Source organism: Geospiza fortis, unplaced genomic scaffold (genome assembly GCF_000277835.1).
Source record: "Geospiza fortis unplaced genomic scaffold, GeoFor_1.0 scaffold53, whole genome shotgun sequence".
NCBI classification, from domain to species: domain Eukaryota; kingdom Metazoa; phylum Chordata; class Aves; order Passeriformes; family Thraupidae; genus Geospiza; species Geospiza fortis.
In genome coordinates, this window is record NW_005054305.1 from 39,287 (window position 1) to 57,298 (window position 18,012).

Below are 18,012 nucleotides of genomic sequence, written 5' to 3' on the forward strand. Positions count from 1 at the left end.
AGACCGTGAGGGCCCTGCATATGAAATCGAATTTCAGAGAAACAGTTTTAAACTGGGTGGTTGAAAAAAAGACAAACTGCTAATTTTTTGGTTCTTCAGGATTTTTTTGAAAAGTATATTGATATTTGATTTGGGATATTTATAATTTCTTTGATAACTTATTATTACTTTGAAAACCATTTAAACTTTCTCAATATGCTTGTATGCCGTAATTAAATGCACACAAATTCTTCTGATTTTTTTTTTTTTTTACATCATAGAGAAACACAACCCAGAAGTGCATAGGACATCTCTGTCTAGACTGTTGCAAGGAGGATATACTTGCTTGTTGTGCTTCTGAGCCACTGATGGCATTGGGAACAGCTCTACAAACAGCAACCATCCTCCTTGGTATTGTATATCAATTCTTCTGGTTTTGAGCAGTAATAACTTCCACTTCAGTATTGCCTATGCAATTGTCAGTTATGGCACTTCAGTTCATCTCCCTGTATGGAATGACACATCAGTGAATTGGTTTCAGAACAGATACGAAACCAGTTCAAATTTTTACATAAAAAATCCTTCATTCACCAGGATTTCTGTATTATAATGTTTAGGATCTTGAGATACTGTGTGGTTTTCAACAGTTTTCTGCCCATCACAAGTTGAAACTTACATCAACTCTATATTTTTCACCTTTAAAGTGGAAGAAAGTATTGGGGGGAAATGTAGCTATAGAAAAAGAAATTTTAATTTCGATAGTGAGCAAATAAGAGTCAGGAAAGGTAACTGCTTGCACAGATGAGGTAGATTGGCTATAGGCCAGTAACTACAACCTCATGTGTTGCTTTAAGCTGGACCTTTGGGAACTGAAGCAGATAAGCCCTCCTACCATGGCAACAGTTCTATGACTTGGATCTTCTTTGACCTTCCTGGTTTCAATGTCTGTCGCAGTGCAGTACTAGGGTACACTGGAAATTGCTACAAAACATTCTTTCTGATAATTATTCTTGAGGAAAAAAAATCTTCCCAGATAAAAACAGTGTTATTGGAGCACAATTGGGGATAATGAGATGTAAGGAAACTTTGGTTATTGTTGCAATCAGCTCTGGTAAATCACACAGGTTACTGTATAATTTTTAATATTTTTTTTTTTTTTGGCTTGTCCAACCTTAACATACCATGCTTATTGATTCTGGGACCCAATAAAGGTATTGCACAATAGTAATTCTGAGCAACATGTAGGAAGTCTCTTGTTTCAGTTCAGTAAGCAGGATATCATATTGGTATCTATGTTTCTTCTCCTGATGTGGTTGTTTTGAAAGTTTTGGCAGAGGTTGTAATCAACAGAGCAGTAGATACATGTTAGATTCAGGCCTGGTTTAGAGGTTTGACTGATTTGTTCATCTGGTACCATAAAACTTCAATTGAAAATCTGCATTTACAGAAAGCCACAAAACATTCAGCCAAGTAACAGGGCTAATTTTTACCAGCCTAGAAATTAAAACAAAATCAGGTGAAAGCAAGTCATGGCAAAGATATTTGATTAAGTTCTATTTTACCAAGTTTTTTATAATTGTAATAGCAATTTCTTTATAAAAGCAAATTTGCAATGAATACGAATTATGCACAATGATGTCATGATATGATGTTTTGTACAAAGAGTACATTAAAAATCTTTATCTGTGACTCATTCTGGTTGCAAATGCAAAATCAGTCTCACAATTTTATTTCTTCAGGCCACTCAGAAAAAAATGCTAGGAAGCTATTTAAAAACCCATCAAGTCATACTTTATTGGAGAAAAAGCCAGTAGTCATTGTAGTTGCATGCCAAGTAAAGGCTTTTTCTCTGAAAGTTTTTTTGTTTTCCTGTTAAAATTATTTTTAAATAGCAGCTATTGTGCCTGCTTCTTAGGAAAACTTACCCATTTTTAGTGCTGACACGACTGAAGTAGTTTGATTGCTTGAGGCCAGAAGTCTAATTGAAAAATGATTAATAAAATTAATCCAGCATTCAGAGTAGTGATTTGAATTTTCATGACAAGCTTTCATTTCTCCAAGTCTTTACACTTGACTCATCACTTTGTTTTTAACTTTTTGATAAGTGGAACTTCAGTGGCGAAGTCTATGTCAGTTTAAATGAATGCTCCTCCCATGTGAAGATTTCTTTGCCAATTACAGGCTGGGGTTTATGCATGGACACTCTGACCACCCAAGCAATGCCTATGATGTGCCATACGGAGAAGTTTTGAGTGCCAGCATATTTAAGTGAAAGCTACCATTTAGTGATGGATTCAGCATGGCAGTCAGATGCTAAACACCTAGACAGACATGGTTTCTGAAGGAAGTCCGGAACACAAAATGGATTAATCAAAAGCATGCAAATGTACACATTTGTTGTTTGTATAACCAGTGGTTGCTATAACTGAGAGTAGTTCATGTTCTGGAGAACTTAGATACTGTATTGTTCTGGTATTTAAAGTTCAGTAACTTAGAATGAAAGCATCTCTGGACTGATGTCTTCTGTAATGTAGCAGACAGAAGCCAATATTACCAAGCAACAGTTCAGGCCGCAAAGGAACAAAGTGAACACATTCGGACATTCAGCCAACATTATACAGAGACAGTGCCAAAGACATTAATTGCTTATTTTCCCAGTGCATTTATTAATCACTTCCTCAAGGGCTTATGTTAAAAAAATCTCTGAATGATCCATCGCTGAATATGTTATTTTATAAATATTACTGCATTTTAAATAGAAGAACTTTAGAGACACAGAGTTAACAAAAAGTGAACTTGAAAAGTGAATAGTAACAAAGTTCCAAATAGGAGAAGAATTTTTCTAGTGGGTTAAGGAGTATGTTAGTATGAGTTGGGAAAATTAAAATAGAAAATACTCTGTACTTTTTGAGAAAATTTGGTGAAAGGAATATTTGCATACTGAGAATTGATTTTCAGTCGCAGTAGTTTTTTAAATAAAAAATGGAAAAAGGCAAGGGCCATCTGAAGAAACAACCTGATGATATTATGAGGATGGTTTTCCATGTTAAGGTTGTTATTTTCCATTATGCAGAGTTTACCAAGTGATCTGTCAAAAATGCTGTGGATATACTTAGGATAATGCCAGTTTTGTTACAAACTCTTCATTAGAAATGTGAGTCATGCACCATGTAGCACCCAGCACGTCATTACAAACTTAAACAATGAAAGTTTTTGTAGCATGTCATGAAGATTTAGTTACTGGAGGTATTTTTGAATTCTGTGGGACTTCTATGAGATTAACTAGCCCAGAGACAGTAAAAAAATCACCTATTCTTGTGAAAATTTATGAACTAATTTTTTCTACATTCCATGACCATTAAGTTACAACTCTGAATTACATCTCATTTTAATATTCTCCATTGAAAGATAGTGCTCTCAATGCCTTCCAGAATCATAAAACTCTTGATTCCTTGGCCATAGTTATGGTAAACAAGATAAACGGAATACCTAAAAAGGTTTCACTTTGCTTGCCTTAAATTTAGAATTAAATCTTAAAGATAACTTCATAAATAATAAACAATTAAAACAATGATAATTCCCCAAACTAAGAAAAGGAAGACTCAAAAAAAATGAAGTATAAAAAGGGCTGATAATGTGCCAGAGCAAATTAATTGAAAATTATAAATGAACTCTGATGGACTTTTTGGGCATTATTAGATGGGTTTAACAATGGTACAGCAAGATGATTTTGACTTCTCTATCTCTTAGTATATGCATCCATCAGATTTTTCAGCATTCTCTATATTTAAAGAATGAGAAAGAAACCTTATATGTTGTGTTGTTAAAGCATCTCTGCAGACTGTTTTGCATATACTGGCAGGCCAAAGAAGATAAATCCATCAAAAAATAAGAAACAGAAATGCATCTCTCCATAAAGTTGCATTAAAACTTTCCTTTCTTCTCATATGGAAAACCTTTGATATCATAGAAATAATAGTATCTTAGAATATTAATATTCTTGCTTATGATGATGAATGTTAATTTTTCATCTTTTGTCTCATTTGTTATTTTTACCTTTTACTATCTAGTCGTGCATTTAAACTATCCTTATTACTCATTGCATAACTTTGGAAGTCATAGCAGAAGTATTTTGCGCTTCCTTTTCACCTTCATTCAGTCTAACTAACTTTTTTCTTTCCTTCCTTCTTGTTAACTGTCAGGTGTTTAACTTTTGGCAGAAATGATGTGCAAGTTCTTCTACTCATCCATTGTACATGTTTTCATAGAACTCAAAACAGTTTTATTCTTAGAGCAGCTAATCTCTCTGTCCTTTCTGCATGTTTCATACCACTACGTGCTTTCTCCTGCTCTTTTTCCATCACTAGGTACTCTCTTCCATTTGCTTCATCCATCTATGCATGATTTTGGACATGGAAGAAGTGATAAATGTTGTCTCCTCTTTATCACTCAGCTCTTAAGTTGTTCTGACAGCAGAAACTGCTGTTCCAGTTAGAGCAGGTTCTTTAGGTCATCAGAAAGCATTGTCAGGAGCACCTTTCCACTTCCAGCCTTACTGCACTAATGCTGTTGCATCAAATGATTCCATTCATTAATTGGTCTAAGGCAGCATCCACCAGAGCTTGTAATAACACACAGAAGTAGTCTGTCACAGTGGATGTTGAAATTATTACCTCTCATTTGCAATTCAATGAAACTGTCATTTTTTTCCTTGCAGTTCTGCCTCTTTTTGCCATATGTTCTCCTTATTACAAGGAGTTGGGCAGCACTTTTAGTATCACTCATTCACCTCATCTCTTGCTTCTGTTGCTCACTGTGGAGCAGGCTTTCTGCAGCTACATCCCCCTGATTGCTGCCTATGACTGCTTTCCCCTTTTGTTTTCTCTAATTGAGGAAGTTCACCAGCAACATAGGCTTCACCAGTATGGAGTTTATATTTTTTGTTATATTTGTACAATTTGCAGCTGTAGTTGAATGTTATATAAATGATTAATTAGCACTTATTACTGTTTTACATTTCCTAATTACTACACAAACTAACTAATCAAGCAGTCAATAAATGAATTAAGCGAAAACCAGCACACAGTTACAGGAGTTGTGTTCTCTCTTTGACATTATCTTGCATATTGGTATGCTGTGAAGTCTATAATCAAAAAAAAATGTATAAAAATTCTTCTGAATAGGTGATTTTTTTTCAATTTTGTCACAGTAAAATATAATTGAAAACCAGCACTTGTGTAGTTAGATGTAATAAACCTCATTACATTTTGTGGGTTTTTTTTTTTAAAAGCTCTTTGCTTCAACCTATGTTCCTGTTCAAATCACAGAAATATTGGCAGCCAGTGAGAGCAGCAATAGGCCAGCAGAAAACTCCTAATGTACCTAATGGGGTTATAGTACCGTATTCACAATTCCATAAAATTGTCTTCATATGCCCTGCTTATTAGTACAAAATAAACAGAAAATATTTTTAGGGTCAACCTGGCAGTGTTGTCTGTTAATTTTCTTTTAAATAATAAAAAAATACATACATAATAAAGATAAACTTTGTACTATGTAACTCTTCATTTGCTGAGATGTGCATCAGGAGCTTACGCTTGCCATAATTTAAGCATGGGACATATACAGTTATTTTGTACGCTTCTGAATCAACTTTGTTGACAAGATAGTTTGAACTTGTTAGGTCTTTTGTACTCTCTTTGACAAGACAGAAAAATACATGGTTTGCTCTGCTTTAAAAAAAGAAAAAAAGGCAATTTCTCTACCAACAAAAGGAGTGCTTATCTGTGCAGGACATAATCCCTACTGAGCCTTGACTAACAAAGGCAGTTCAGTTTGGTGGGAATTCATGCAGGAGTAAAGTTTCCTCATGTTACCATCCAGTATAGCATGATGGAAAGATAATGAATTTTCTGTTGACAGCTTTTTTTTCCACATCAAGTGCAACTAGAGCCTTGTTCAGGAAGTTTGAAGGTTTGAGTTTTAAGTACTGCGAATGGATGATGACTGAGCATAAAAAATTGTGCACTGTATGTGAAAGCCATTACCTAGCCAGATGTTTTAACCATGGAAACTTGCTGGGAAAGCCTCTGTCATATCCACAGAGGTGGATAAACATCCACAGTGATGTTGAGCTTTGGCTCTAAAGCAAGAACAGAATGACATGGACTACATGAAGAACAAGAGAGAGAGAGGGAGAGAGAGAGAGAGAGAGGGAGAGAGAGAGAGAGAGAGTGAGAGAGAGATTTTTACCAGGAAATAGTAAAGAGAAATAAATATCCTTTTAAATACTTTGACAGATGATCTGTTACACAGATTGATTTGTGGAAATAGAAATTTAGCCTTTATGGAAAGGTATGATTAGATTATCAAAGTATCCGCCTGTTTGCAGATTCCTAATAGTGCTGCACAAGTAGAGTTATTTACTATGCAGTGCACTTTCAACCAACTGTGTAATTGAAAGTTTCTTCCTGCAACAGCTGGATGCCATTTTTTAACATGTTCAGTATCAAAAACTGCTCAAATGCATCATGATTGCTATTTAGGCTGGAAGCAGTTTCTCAGCATTTCAAAGCAAAGGGGTTTTTGATGATTGCAGGAGTAGTATTTCATGCAATAAAATCATGAGCTTGGCATGTTTAAAATTCACATGTAGGTTCTGGAAGATGTATTCTGAAATTGTCTACTTTTGACTGTGTACCAGGAGAAACAATAAACCTTGGGGGTTTTTTTATTGCCTTCTACTGCCCATCATGTTACTTTGGGGAATAGAGAGATGAAAATTCAGAGTGCTTTAAAAGCACAGTAATTCTTGAAGTAGTACTGACATATTTACTGCTATATGTGTTCCCAAAAGGGAATTGATGCAAAGTCTGTATGAGAAATATGGAGACCAGGGTAATTTGGGAAGGACTGTTATATATTTCCGGAAATGTTACTTGAGGTACCTATGTTATGTTGCAACCACTTCTATGATGTACAGATACTTTAGTTGTAAATTTCAAGAGATGAATAAGTAGTTGAGAGAAAAAGATTGGAGTTGATTTGTTTGTAACATTTCACTTGACTGTGCAGGTGCAATGGAGAGACTTTCATCATATATGTGGTGTGAATAAATATTCCTCTCTATACATACGTGTCAAATGGTAAGGGGAATTGAATTCACGGGTCTCTATACAGTGCTTCACAGTGAATTTTTTAATATATAATAATCATGGCCTAAAATTTCCTTCCTTCCTTCCTTCCTTCCTTCCTTCCTTCCTTCCTTCCTTCCTTCCTTCCTTCTCAGCCCAGTTTCAACTGTATTAATGACGTGAGCAATGGAACAAAACACATTAAAAAGTTTTATTAAATTTATGGTTTTTAACTATTTCTGTTAAAATGCATTCTTGGGATGGTGGTAGATATAGAAAATTGTGGATTTATGATTTTTTTTTTTTTTAATTTGCCTCTGTTTGTAGTTTTCTGCCTGCTTTAGAGTCAAATTCTTCATTCACACTGCATGAAAAATCTCACAGTGGGGTAGTCAAGTGAGGAGCTGTGGAAGCTTCTCCTTATTAAGAAAGAGGTTGGAAATATTAAGGCTTTATATAACTGATTCTTTCAGTTACAATGAAGAGCAAATTAAAACCATTTACCTCCAACTAGAATAGACTGCAGAACTTCCCCCTGGTGCTGATGCAGGAACATTTCATAGAGAATATTTTATTCCTCCTGTGGATTGATGTTGAGGGAAAGCCTGTGCTTGGGATTTTTCCTTTATCTCATGTGCAGACTTATAACTCAGTTTCAAAAGCAATTAATATTTATGAGGTTGGGCTGAGAATAATACAACTGCAACAAGACAGTGAAATGTCTGCCATTCACACACTGCTGTATAGTGGTAAAAATACATATTTAAGTTTGAATTAATTAAATTGCATTTAATCCTTTCTCTGCGAGCTTGTAAACAACAGCTCATATCAATGCTAGTGTACATTGTTGGCAAGTGACATGTGCTGTCAGCATAATTTTAGACACATTTAATTTCTTGCATAGTGCTTATCTCTAATACAGAACTTTAAACTTTTTCTCATTGGTGTGCCAGCTGCTAAAATCAGAAGGTTTTTCCAAGATGCAATTTTTTTGTGCTTTGTATGCAGAAACATTGGAATGCAAATAGTGATTGTGTAGTGACTTCCCATGGCAGCGTAATTAAAAATCACACTTTGCAGAGCCCTTTAATTGGCATTGATTTTAATCCTTGAGGTTATCTTATTTTCAGTTTAAGGTGAAGAATCACCAAAAGACTGTGACTCTGTAATTGGTGGCAAATACAATCAGGCTAAAAGTGCTCATCTTCTCAGCCTGCCTTCCCGAGCAGGATGATGGAAGATATGAGCAGCTTATTATTGGCAACCTGGTGCTCCAGTTGTCTTGGGGAAAATAAGTGGTTTGCTCTGAGTATGAACAAAACCTTAATGTGTTATTATTACTGTAGATCAGGAGCTGAGCTGTAGACAGTGAAATATTGCATTAATATTTGCTGTGCTTGGATTAGCTGAATTGGCAGTGCATTTAAGTAGGAACTTGGGCTTTCTTATTATTTACTTAATTATATTCGTAATTTACTGTGGCTGAGTACTCAGCATGATTTTTAATTGTCTGAGGGAGACTCTTAATTTTACAAATGAGGTTCAATAAATGTGTGTGATATTGCAGTCTTGGCTTCATAGGAAGAAGACTGAGTTTTCTGCTCATTGCTAAGCTTTATGGTATTCCCATTACTACTACACTAGTGTGGTTGTAATTAAATTTTTAGAGTGTTCATTTGCATGTAGTTACTAGGCAATGCTAATTTCTGCAATTATTATTATTTTGCTATCATTTGGGTAGCAAATATGTGAAGTTCCTGCCCAGTGCTTTAAAAGTGAAAAAAAAAATGTTGATTTTAGTGGCTAATATGCACTAAATCATCGTGTGAAAGAGGCCTCTTCTGAACATCAGAGGTTATCTGCCATTTGCCACCTCAGGTACTCACCCTCATTGAAAGGTTGAAGTATATATAATGGCCCACTGAGTACAGCTTTGTAATGGAACAGATTTGGGTTGTTAATGTAGGTCAGTATCTTGATATTGTGTACAGAAAAATGGATAGTCATCCACCTTCACTGTGAATTACTTTAATAAAATGTAAGAAGAGATGGAAAAAATAGGGAAAAACAGGCAAAAATTTCATCCATTTCCTTTATAGTATGTATTGTTAATTAAAAATTATGCATATGAGCAGAACCTCAGGAGTGTAAAGAAGCATCATTTAGAAGAGAAATCAAATGGTTTAGTAAGTAATAAAACACTTGAAGACCTGCCCTTCATTTCCTCATTGAAATTTGGTTTAATGATAATGATCACACTGTGAATTGGTGTTATGCACAGGAATGGTATAGATGTGATTAGAGTCTGTTTCTCAAACACACAGATTCACAGAATAATTTACCTAGTAAGGAATTATAGACAGTTATCAAGTTGTGGAGAATCTTGTTCAACTGAGTGTTCAGTATCTCCCATGATGTAGATGCCACAGGCTCCCTAGGCACCTGTTCTGGGTTATTCTTTGCTCCTGTTGTTTGCCACATTTTCTTCCAGGTTTCTTTTTAACAAATCTATCTAAAAACACCAAAAAATTATAAAAATCACCATCAAACTCAAAAGTATTTTGTCTCATGCCCTGTTTCATGCACTGGAGATCAAAAGAAAGAATATACAAACATGTCAGACATATTCTCTTAGCCTCCTGATGTCTTGAACTTTGTGTCTTTCTGAGCTGCATGTTTCTAAACATTTCTAGCTACCTAAATTGAGGAAATTTAATTTTCCAACACTTTTCCTTCTCTTGGAAGATATGATTTTATCCCCATAACCTACTGTGGCAGGAGTCCCACGGTACAAATGCACTTTGCAGAAAAAGCCACCCCTCTTTGTTTATTTGTTCAGCTTTCCTTCTTTGGATGCCTTGTGAAGGCTGGCCTAGAGCAGAGAATAGACAGAGTTAAATAAAGTAGGTATTTATTGAAAGGCCTCTGGATACGCCTTGGGCTGTACAAAAGCCCAACCAGGGCTACATCCAAGATGAATCCAAAATGGTCACAAAATGGGCAACCCGTCCTGAGATTTCTCACTTTTATAAGTTCTGGTTCATTAGCATATTGGAATTAATTTACAAATTACAGCTTCCAGTTTTGAAGTCCCATTCTTATTGTTTTTCTCTCTTCAGTCCACATTGTTTATGCTCTTGGGCCTGAGATTGCCCTTGGTCCCCAGCTAGAGAAGGAACTGTTTTGTCCACCTACTCTATGGAGAGAGCTTACTATCCCTTAATATAAAGCTCAGAACTACACACTAAAGCAGTACAAAATCTAAAAAATATAAAAGCTAAATCCTGAGGCATCGCTTTTTATGATGTGACTCTTAATCAGCTTGATTTAATGTCCTATGGTTGTTTTCATAATCTTCCATGATTCAATTTCCTCTTTTTTTGTAGTGTTCCTCTATTTATTTGTCCCTTACACAGAAGTCATTCTGTGCACTCCATCATCATCTTGCTTTTTTGTGAACCTCCTCTGGTTGTACCTCTCTGATTAAATAAAAATTAGGGAAAGTGGTCAAAGAAGGCTAGGATGCATAGACATGCACAAATAAGAAAGACCAAAACATTTGAAGAATTAAAGAAATTTTAAAACTATTAAGTCAATGTTGACTTTGTTTGGACTGTCGATAGGGATAGTGCCATCTGTTTGTACAGAATCTGAAGCACAGTAGTCCATGGCCATCTCTGAAAACTCTGTCATATATACTTAGCTGTTTGCAGAAAGTTACTTTCAAATTTTCTCTTTTTTACACTTCAGGCAGTGGCTTACAGTGCACTTAACACTTGGGTGCTGCAGGTGATACCTTTACATTGCGTGCCTTCAGTGTCATGACTAAATACATCTGACAAGTTAAAATTTCTCTTATCCATGAAATTCTGTCAGCTAAGAGAAGCCCATCTGAGCCCAGCTTCAGCAAGGTTCTCAACCAAATCTTCAAGCATGGGAGTTTCAATGGGTTCAGAGAAGTCCTCACAACTCAAGGGTCCTCCTAAACACATGGAGGATTTGTTCCTTTAGAGATTTATGTTTGTAAACTCCCTAAAGAGATGTTATAAGAAAAAATCAATCCAGTTTACTCGCTACAATTAAATATACTCAGTCAATTTTATACTCTCACAGAAAGTCTGAAATGCTTATGATGTAGTCAATATTATAGACAAATTAAAGCCTTCCTGAAAAGAGATCCTGTCAACAGGAAATCTGTGCATTTCTGATATAATTTAAAGGCAGTTTCTAGTTCTGTATCTCTCTCTTGATCCCACTGCCAATCTGATAATTTTATCATCTCATTTTCCTGCTTTGAACATATTGTTTTCTCCCACTTCTGACAAAAAAACCAACTGTACTTATGTGCAACCAACCAAGAAAGACCAACTGTAGAGAAAGAACTGGAAATTTAAATTTAGAATTAAGAAGAAATACACTAAAGCGTGTTACATACCTCAAGGAAGAGGCAGGCCCTCAAAGCCAGTTCTACAGCAAGTGCTGCCATTGGAGTACTACTACTAGAAACACTAGAATGTTTCTATCCTGACAGTAATGTCAGAGACTCTGAAGCAGTGTCAGAATTTAGTTTATCTTTGAAACAGGACTCACAATAAAAATAAAGAAAGTAACAAAGAGGAGGCTGCAGCTGTCATCTGTTTGACTGCTTCAGAGGTCAAGGAATTCCCAGGAATAATCACCTCTTGTGTACAGAGGCTCTTCCTGTCCTCTTAGTGGTTACTTGAAAGAATTTCAATCCAAAGCTTGATGTTTTACTAAGATGTGCATCCCGCTTCCAAAGGAATTAATTTATGGAAGTTTTTTAGCCTGTGGGAAGTGGGACATCAGACTCTGATTGGGTTGGCCTCTTCTAGTTGTATAAGCATGAGTTTGTAATATTTTCAGGTTATTTTTGCTCTGAAAATTTTTACTTGCTTTTTCTGACAACTAGCCCCCTATAGCTAACTGTGATGTAGAAAGGTATTTCTTTGAATGAGCATCAAGAGATTAAAATAACTTAAGAACATATCAAACAAGTTATTGTAGTTATAAATCTTCAGTATAGTCCAAGGCTAGTATCAAAGCATCCTTAGCTGTGAATTTATTTTCTTTTAATATGCTTTACAGGAAAATTTTGATTTGAGATGTTAACTGCTTTTACAAGACAAAATATTCACACTTATTCTGGCTTGTACTTTCAAATTGTTCCCATAAAAAAAGACAGAATAAAATAGGCTAGACCTTTAGGTGATCAGAAACAAAACTTAAATAGTGAGATGACTCATAGAGAATAAATATAGAACACAGAGGAAAGCCATTTATTTTTGTTAGCCTCAGTAAGTAGTACTGGAGAAGTAAGAGAGAAAAACATGTATATGATTTTGCTTATAAGAGAGAGAAAATGGCTTATAAATAAGTATTTTCAGTTTATATAATTTTAAAAAATTATATATTTTGATGTGCAGTGGCTTCCCATTGCAATTTTGTCCCCTACCCATCGAATGCTGGTGTGGGAAGCACCATGTATAGAGCTGGGTGGTTCAGGTTTTCTCACCATTCTCCTCTGCTTTTCCAGACACAGACAGCGGGGTTCCATGGTGTTTTATGTAGAGTGAGAAAAGGTTGTGGAAGGGAGTGAGTGGGGGAGAGGTGAGCTTGCAGAGATTTACTGAGGCAATCACATATAACCAGTCTCGGTATCTTTTTGTCAAAAGGCCAACAAACTCTTCATGCGTTGTGCAGGGAGAGTAGGAAGGCTGAGATGGCACCACAAATGCAGCATTATGCAATCAAAATATTCTTTTTTTGTTGCCAGAAGGAGAGTTTGGAACCATGTGAAAACCTTGCCATGGAGCATTGCTATAAAACATCTCAATATTGCTGTGATTTTTAATGAATACATAGATCCTTGCCATGTTAATAATTTTATCTTGTTTCAGGCCAGTAGTTTTAACTCCTACACTTTGATTGTGTTTCAGAACAGTCAAGCATCAAGTATTGGAACTGACATCTGAATTAAAGAGTGTGCAAAAAAATCTCTTCCCTCTTTAACTATTGAAACAACTAAAATGGAAAACTGACTAAAAGAGGTGAGTCCTTTCCTCTGATTATTCTCCTTGATCTCTCTCTGCATTGCTTTTATTCATTTTCTCCAGAACTGCCTCTTGCAAAGGCAGGGAGCCAAATGATTATGAACTTTCGACTGCTTTAATGGAAGTGAAGGTAGCCAGAAAATTACACATATGATAACACATCTTTGTATTTAACTAGTATGAGGGCTCTGTTAATACTGGGTGTCTGAATATTGTGGCGAATGATTTTCACAAGTCTGATATTAATGTAGAAATGTACATATATAATATAAACTTAATATAAACTTGAATGATGAGTAGAGCCCTATACAGCTGGATACACCAGAGCTGTGCAGAGAGTGTAGGGAATGTAAGAGGAAGGATTGATTTGGTCTAGAGGAATGTAACAAAGGGGAGAGGTCAGAGAGAAGAATAAAGTACAGAAGACAAGCCTGGCAAGGGGTTGCAGCATCTTGAAAGCAACATTGAAATGGCCTGGAAAAGCTCTGGTAGGGAAAAAAACTTCCTTTTCCACAGATATTTTTACTTGGGGGTTTTTTTCTGTTTGTTTTGGGTTTTTTTGTGTTTTTTTTTTACACTAAGAGAGGCCTGATAGGACATACTGAAGATAAGCTGACCTCTAGCCTCTGGAACAGAAATGGAATAGCAGTGAAATGTCTACATATAGGGAATTATTGGTATTTCCCAATGTTAACCATACTGACAAAAATTGAAATCAGTTCCATATCCTGTTTCTTTATGATCACATGGAGACTTAAATATATATGCACTAGAAACAGGGAGAGTTTTTATGTCTTTTTAAAATGATGGTCATTCTGTCTATGATTTGGTATTATTTTAAATGTAACTCTTAGAGCTATATTCGACTCACTACAGTTCAGTTACACACAATTTAATTGTAATGTTAAATTAATATGTTAATCATATAATCGGCTATGGGTATTTTACTTTAGTTAGGTATGATGCTGTACTTCCATTTGTAAATTTCCCTGAGTGGGGCATGAGTTTAAGAAACATTTTACATCTTGCATGAAACATTTTACATCATAGGAATATTCTTTGTGTCACTCCAGAGTGATCTTTTTTCATTGCTTTCCATTGGTGAAAAAAAATTCAATGGATTCCTTACTTAAAAAATACAATTTCTTACAAATAGAATGTTATCTAATCATCCAGCAGCTTTGTATTTCAGTAAATGTATTTTAAGAGGAGAATGAAGCAAAGTGTTGAAACAGTTCCATTGCCATAAAATGTATCCATGATGATTTATTATATGTGAGATATATATAGATAGGTAGAGATATAGATATGATTCTGCATGTTATATATATAGTATACATATGTATTTATACATTGCAAGTACATATTTCTAAGGTACATAAACACTACAAAAAGTAGGACTTGGAACCAGTGTGTATCTTCTGACAATGTGAAATAGATCAGTTCAGCTAACTTTGCCTCAGTTTGGCCTTCTGTAGAACTCTGAAACTTTATTGAAAAGGTGACATAAGGTTTGCAGTGGTGTGATTTTTCCCAGGCAAAAGTTGGATTTTTACCTTAGGAATTAGTTTCTCACAGAAATACATTTGCTTATCATTTACATATATTTATATGCATTTTCATAAACACAAAAACCCCCACCCTATCCCCTCAGCTTCCAGTATCTTGGGTAAAAGAATACGTTATGTCATTGAAGAAGGTACCTTGATTAGTGATACGTTTATTAGAAGAACAGAGTGTGGTCCACTTATTTTCCTCAGGAATATGTTGACAATATCATTTAAGAGTGACTCGATGGCCCTTGTGGGTCCCTTCCAGCTCAGACTATTCTGTGGTTCTGTGAATATAATGTTACTCTTTTGTTGTGAATTTTGTTCAAGGGAAATGCAGACAGAATTTAAAGATGCCATTAAATCAAGATATGTTTATCATCAGGGAGAAGATGACTAGGCTTTGAAAAAGTCAGATAAAGAGAATCTATAGGAAATGTGTTAGGGATGTGGATGAAATTGAACTTTAATGAGACCAAACAAAAGGAATATAATTGATCTTCTACAGTGACAATGTATTGAAGTAATTTAAACCTTAAGGTCCTCCCTCTTGTCTTAGTGGGAGACAGGATAGCGGATGTTTTGTATGATCTAATTATGCTGAAGTCTCAGGCTCTGCAAAATATTATTCCTCAGGGGGAAAGGACAGAAGAGAAAGAGAACAAATTACCAGTTGAAAGATATGATGATGTTTGATGCAGTACAAGGGGAAGCATAAGGTATTTTACTAATATTCCTGGTGTGAAAGTAACAGCTGTAATGAGAAAAATTAGAAAATTGCCTCAAGTAAAACACACTGAGAAGGCAGAAAAGCTTGGATGAGGCAAAGGCACTACAATCAAATATAAAGAAAAAAACAGATTTCTAGTGAAAATTGAAAAAAAAAATTGATTATTACTTGCTTGAGGTATTTTGAAGAAAAATTTAGGCAGGACTTCTTATTACAGCTTAATAGCAATTCCCTTAGCAGTTATAGAAAGTTATGAATCAGCAAAAAGAAACTAAACTGACTGTGAGATAGACAAGTGATTTGTCTGTCTATTAGATAAATAGAAAGACATTTCAAATCAAAATTCAAATTTTCTATATTCTTACTTCCTTCTCTACTTATGGGAAAACCAGGCATTAAAATTAAAGATAGGGGCAACTCTTTCAAACTAGCTGTGTAGGCATAATGGAAAATGGAGATACAGAACCATAGAATCACAGAATGGCTTTGGCTGAACAGGACCTTAAAGATCCTTAAGTTCCAGCACCTAATACAAATGTGAAGAAAAGATCAAAAACTGCAGATAGAGAGGTGCTGGGACCCAGAGCCAAATATTGAATCAAAAGCTTCATTACTGTTATAAGTAAGGAAACAGTCATTAACAACTAAAAACTACAGAGGCTTATCTTTGAGTAACAAGAAATTGTCATGAATTTGCTTATATAAGTATGTAAGTTAGAGGAAAAAAGAAAAAAAATAAAGAGAAAGGTCGATGTTTGATATAGCTAAGGACACACACTTCTTCCTGTGTCAGTCTGAAAAAATGCCCCTTCATCACAGCTAGTAGAAATAAAGATAATTCCCCACAGCTATAATCAATTTTGTGTCAAAATTTATTTCAGACATGGATCTTTTGTCACCTGCTTTTTACAGTTAGCATAATCTAGATACTTATTGACTGAATTATAGACAAAGGTGTGGTACTTCTTCCTTTGAAATCTAGACTAACCTTTCTTTTTGGTGGAAGATAGGCTATTGGTGCAGAAAATTGACCCAACTTTCCAGAAGACTCTATTACCTACAGCTGGCCTTAACTTCTGTAAAAATAGAGAAATTTTTTAACATTCAGATCAGTTAATTTTTTGCCGTCTTTAAAGCGTTACTACATTACACCCGCAGGATTTAAACAGAATAATAAAAACTTGTCCTTTTTATGCTTTAATACAAAAAATGTCAAAGTACTAAACAATATATTTTTCTTCATTTTTAAATAATTATTTTTTATTTAAAATATTCATTTATCTGATTCATAGTATTTAAATAAAAAAGTAAACAGGTTAATAAACTCAGGAAGAGAAAGATGAAGCAACTTCAAAACATCATTGCCTGATTCCTGGCCCAACCTCCCATTGCCTTGATAAATATGACATTGTAAAAGATAGGTGAAGAAGTGAGGCCAAATTCTTAAGCATCTCAGTCCTTTTTATTTATTCTACCTCTTCCTATTAATCTAATGGAATGCTAAGTGGTCCTCTAATTTTGAAACACCTGTCCTTCTAACTTTCTTTTCCTCGAGTGGAAGTCCCAGCCAAAATAGAGACGCATGTGAGAGCACGACTGCTGAGTGACATCCCTGAGGCAAGGACAGTGCTAGAGATAGGTACCATTCTGGTAAGGTCTCTCAGATCAGTTCATCCCTAGCTCAGGAAATACCAGAATTATTCAACCTTTTTATGCTTTTCTGTACTTTTCTTTAGCCATCTACTGCCACTGTGGTTTATGCCAGTGGCTCAAAGAGCCTTTGAATTCACTCAGAATGGCTATTTTTGGATGTGCACACTACTGGAAGTGGATGCCTGTAAGAAGCTTTCATGGTTGGACAAAAAGTAATGACACCATTAACTCTGAGAAATGGAATACTTCTTGTATTGCTGTCATTCTCTTCCAGTAAAAAAATTCAAGCTGAGCACAGTGGGAAATCCAATTTACTCCCATGGTATAAAATCATATTCCTGAAATAATTCACCACTGTTAGAAACAAACCAACGTGTGGAGCTGGCACTGGTTTTTAGGCTGATGCAGGCAGAGATGCTTTTCTTTGGTCTGCATTGCACATCATAAGCAGACACAGGCACAATGATAAATATCTCACCATCTCCTGATGGCTTCATGGAATCAGGGACTGCACATTTATGCTCACACCGGAAAGGTTATAGGAAGCACATATGTCCTTATATGGTCTTCTTTTGTATTTTTATATGATTATAACAGCTACATCAAAAACATAATAAAAAAATATGATTCAGATAATCCTCTTAGTTCAGGGTTGCAGGGATGGAACTGACACTGTGCAAAATAAAAAGATATATTTGTTCTAAGTGGATAGAGGAAGTGTGGCCAAGGTATGTTAGTAGCCTCTTCTGGCTCATTGAGTGATACAAAATTATGGTCTCCTGAAAGCTTTATTTTATATGAAACTCTGCCATATGGGCATTATTTTAAACTTTGCTACTATCTGTTTTATTTCTACTGTATAGTTTTTACTTACCTTTTTTTTCTCTGCCTTTCCC

At 35.3% G+C, this 18,012-nt stretch overlaps 1 protein-coding gene across 1 annotated transcript in view; it reads left to right on the forward strand.

Annotated features, from left to right (window-relative positions):
• Positions 1-264: 264 nt before the first annotated feature.
• DLGAP1 (DLG associated protein 1) overlaps positions 265-18,012 on the forward strand; it is a 261,624-nt gene continuing 243,876 nt past the window's right edge. The window contains exons 1-2 of the mRNA XM_031066573.1: positions 265-390; positions 13,070-13,180. The gene's annotated coding sequence lies outside the window, so the exon portion shown is untranslated. The remainder of the gene's footprint in view (positions 391-13,069; positions 13,181-18,012) is intronic.